The sequence below is a fragment of the Galeopterus variegatus genome, unplaced genomic scaffold (assembly GCF_000696425.1).
Source record: "Galeopterus variegatus unplaced genomic scaffold, G_variegatus-3.0.2 Scaffold1164, whole genome shotgun sequence".
NCBI lineage: Eukaryota > Metazoa > Chordata > Mammalia > Dermoptera > Cynocephalidae > Galeopterus > Galeopterus variegatus.
This window is the reverse complement of record NW_007727275.1, coordinates 190,262-194,923: the sequence shown is the minus strand read 5'-3', so window position 1 is coordinate 194,923 and position 4,662 is coordinate 190,262. Positions and strand designations below refer to the sequence as shown.

The window sequence follows — 4,662 nt, the reverse complement described above, 5'->3', positions numbered from 1 at the left end:
AAAGAGATGACTGGATAAGAAAAATGTGGTATACATTCACAATGGAATTCTACTTGGCCATAAAAAGGAATGAAATTCTGCCATCCACAGCAACATGGATGAACTCACAGAAAATTATGTTAAGTGAAACAAGCTGGGCATAGAAAGAGAAATACTGCATGTTCTCATTTTAAAGCGGGGGCTAAACAAACAAACAAATAAACAAAAAAGAAAGAAAGAATCAATAGTAACAATAATTGGTTGAACTTTCCAAAGAAGAGAAAGGAACTGAGGCACCAGAGGTGGGAAAGTGGGAGGGGGAGGAAGTCTAGTGAGAAATTGGTAAAGGCCACAAAACATAATTATATTGTGTAATGATAAACTTAGTAATTATCCTGATTTGAGAGTCACGTATTGCACACAGGTATTGATATTTAATGTTGTACCCCACAGATATGTACGATCAATTATATTTCAATAAAACATTTTTTAAAAGTTGCCTTTAAACAAGGAGATTATTCTATTCTAACATTACTGATCATATTAAACTCCTGTGCCATTAAACCTGTCTCTTTTAATTTAAAGAAAAAAAAAAAAAACTGAAAAGAATGTAACCTGAAATCAATCTGATAGCGAAAATTTTAATTCTCATGGAAGGTCTGAAGGTTGATGATGAAAAAGAAAACATGAAAAACTGAGAGCATAACCTGAATATAAGTCATTGTTTTCAAAAATAACAAACAAAAAGACAATAAGCAGTAGTCAAAGAAAAAAAATAAAACAAGAACATTTTCTGAATGAAAGGTATATTGTAGTCTACATATTGTCAGATCATCCCTTGAACAAAGAAAATATTAGTGACAAGAGACTGAATCAAGAAAAAAATCTAGTGAAATTTCTGAATTTCAAGATCAAATATACAGTTCTTCAGCATTTGGTCAGGAAATTAAATAAAACTATCAGCTTCAATGAAAGAAAAAAACAGCTCATCCAAAAAACTACAATATATTAAACACAAGGAGGTAGTGGAACAACATCTATAGTTTTAAGGGAAAAATTTGTTATCTAGGATTTGTCTACCCAGCTAAATTCATATTTATTTGCATTAATGAATACATCTTTTCATTAAAATGTTGGCAGGGAAAATTGAAACAAAAAAGTGAAATGAACTTTAAATAGTTGTAAATATGTGCAGAAAAAGTCAAATTTTTTGAGAAATATAATAAAAATAACAACAATAATGAATTGTTTCTAAAATCTCAGATAGTACTGTTTATAGAATAACAGGGATTAGGAAGAAATAATGTATGGGGGAAGAAAAAGTACATAAATTTCATTAGAGTATTTAGAGGAAAGGTAATATATAATATTTTGTTTGTAATCTCCATAATTGGGGAAATTTATATTCTATTCATTATTAATAGACCTACCAACAGGTTTCTTGTGTTTGAAGTCACGAAGGAAAAAAATTTAGAAAAGTATTGATTACAATGGAAAAGTGAAAAAATATAAAGCATAAGACACAAAATAGATCATAGATATGTGACAAAATAGATTAAAAATCCAAAATGATACAAATTTCATTATCTGATAGCAATGCAGAAAAGCTAAAATTTAAAAAAGTATATGTTAACATCAACTATTTAAATCACTTTGAAAAATGCTTTACTAAGTAAAATATTGTGTTAAAAAGAAAGTTAAAAATTATAAATCATTTAGAAAATAAAACACTGGGCAAACTACAAGTACAAATTATAAGATGTATTCAAAGCTTTATTATAGACAAAACTCATAGCTTTACTGGTTTTATGAAAACATGATAATAATTAAATATTGCAGTCAAAATTAGAAAAAAAAGAACAGAAGATAAGAGACTAATTTTAGTAAGCATAAAATCAGAAATCAGCAATCAGAAATCCTATTAAAAAAAGAAATAAGTAACATAAATTGTTTGCTGTGTAAAAAAGTATATAAAATTTTAGCTAATCCAATCAAGCTTATAAGATTACCTCTCTGAGAAATGACATAAATTTTAAACTTAAAATAAAAAAAAATACAGCCAAAATATCATAACGATCTTTTTAATATTTGTTGCAAACTTGTTACCGAGTACCTATTCTTTGCCAAACACTGTTCTAGATGTAAAAGATTAAAAGACGCATCAATGTAGTAAACAAAGATCTATGCCCTTGGAGAGCTTATAACCTAGCAGTGAGGAAAGAGTCAATAAGCAATAATCATAATGAACAAGTAAATTATATTAGAAAGTGACATATACTCTGGAAAAACCAAAAGTAGAGTAGGGAAAAGATGATTGGAATTATGGGTTGTAACTGTAAATTGGGTGCTCTGAAAGCTTTGAAAGATGTGTTTACCACATCTTTTTCATTTTCCTACTGGACAAACAGCTAAATTATTCTCCTCTGTAATCTGGCAGAAGGAAGGCATGTAATTAATTCTTTCCATGTAGGCAGAAGACATTTATGCTACTTCTAAAGGTAGACCCCAAACCCTCCCGTGAAATCCTCGGCTGCTCAACTAGCTCACTCTTACTTCCTCTCTCTCTCTCTTTCTGTCATCGTTGGCCAGTTGGATGAAGGGGATCCAGAGAGCATTCCAACATGGCCTTCAGGAAGAGCAGAGTCACATGATGGAGGAGTCTAAATTCCTGAGTCACCTATAGGAGGAGAGCAACCCAGTCTATCCCATTGTGACATTGTGTTGAGCCGTCAAAAAGAATTTTTTTTTTTTTTAAGACAAGAAAGTATCATTACTTATGCTGACTAATGCAGAAGCAATTTTAAGGACGTTGTCTTTCGAATAAAATGGGGAGTCAGAGCAGGGTTTTGAGCAGAGGAGTGATCTAATCTGACTGACCTTTTGAGAGTTGTACTCTGGCAGCTCTATTGGTAACAGACTGTGGAGGTACAAGAGTAGAAACAGGGAAACCAGGTAAAAGGCTATTGCAATAATTCTAGCAAGAAGTGATGGTAGTTTGGAGTACTCCACCAGCGGTGGAAACGATGAGCAACTGCCGGTTTCCGAGTAGATAATGAAGGTAGAGCCATGAGAATTTCTTTCATATTGGATATGGAAGTGAAATAAACGGTGATACCAAGGTTTGTGACCTGAGCAGCTGGGAGGATAAACTATCTGTCACTGAGACGGGCAATGTGTGGATGGAAAGGATTTGGTGGAAAGAAGAATTTAGTTTTGGATATGTTGAGTTTTAGGTGTCAAGTAAGCAGTGAGATATTAGCCTACTTTCAAAGAGAATTAATGAACTAAACATCTTAAATAAATCTCATAATTCAATTTATTTTATTTTATCTTGTTTTAGTTAACTTTCAGGAACTTTTATTGTTTGAATAACAGAACATACAAAACCAGACAGAGAAGGCCCTAAGGAAATGATGGTCATGTTTCATTGTATTTGCCCTTTGGTCCTTCATCTTCTGAGCATTTACTATATTTTCTTTTAATGATATTAGACATTTGTTTTGATCACAAATGCAATTCAGGTGTGAATAAATAAATACATTATCTTCTAACACTCCCCCTTTCCTCAATGTTTCTTTAAATAGAAAAAAGTGATAAATGTCTCCTCATAGCCTATTTGGCCATAGTTGTTTCACCTATAGTTTTAAAAACAGATTGTAACTTGATCTCCTGAAATCCTTGAACTTATTCTGTTAAAGACATCCTGAGAAAGAAAGAAGTCATTCTGTTAAAGACTTCAAGAGAAAGAAGTCCTACTGATATTGTCATAATCTCCAAGAACATGGTAACTGTGTTGAAGGCAACTGGGAGAGGTCTTCAGCAAACTGAGGACCACTGGAAAACTATGCAGAGGCAAATCTTGTCAACAAGATACCAGCTCCTTGAATTAAAGCTAGAAGAACGCTCCCCATCACAGCTGACCGAACCATGGCCATTGGTCCATTTCTTGCTGCCATTATGGCTCCTGTTAAGGCACAGCTTGTGATGGAGACCCAGGGATCTTTTCCTCTGACTTGACCATAGTACAGTCAGTCATGGAAAACAGACCTCCCCAAACGGCAAAGCTACCTCCCAACTGTGGAGCCGTGGTTTTAATAGCTGTCAAACTCCCTCAGGGTCTGTGGTTTACTCCCACAGCAGAATTTCGAGAACCTTTGATTGTTTGAAAGATACCACCACCTATGTACCTATCACAAAAGCCCTACCCGTCACCCACAACTTGCCAGGGGCAAGCTTCTCATGTGTTCTCCTTCATCTGGACTTCAACAGTGTGAGTGATGCTCAAGCCTACACATAATTCAACTTAATGATATTAGTTCTTTTAATCACATAAATCCTTTTTAAAAACACCCCGTATAACAAATTGTAGTTATCAGATATAGTGTCTGGATAATATTGAATATTTTTATTAATCGAATGTGATCCTTGAGAATAATAGCCCACTTTAGTATGCATGTCTTCAGTTACTTTTGAGAATAGGATTTGATCATGTTTAGTGCCCACCTATATTTCTATTATGTATTTCTAATATCCTATATATATTGTTCTATTGGGGTATATTTATATATTTATAAAAGCCCTTAGTATGTTATGGTAGTTGATAATTTGTCTGCGATACGTTTTGCAGTTACAGTCTACCCTTTTCTCACTTTTCTCAACTACAAAATCTCAGAAATCTGACCC

The 4,662-nt window shown here is 33.3% G+C and overlaps 1 pseudogene; it reads right to left on the bottom strand.

The window, feature by feature from the left end:
* Window positions 1-3,743: 3,743 nt before the first annotated feature.
* LOC103592512 lies at window positions 3,744-4,234 on the bottom strand (annotated as a pseudogene).
* Between the last annotated feature and the right edge of the window lie 428 nt (window positions 4,235-4,662).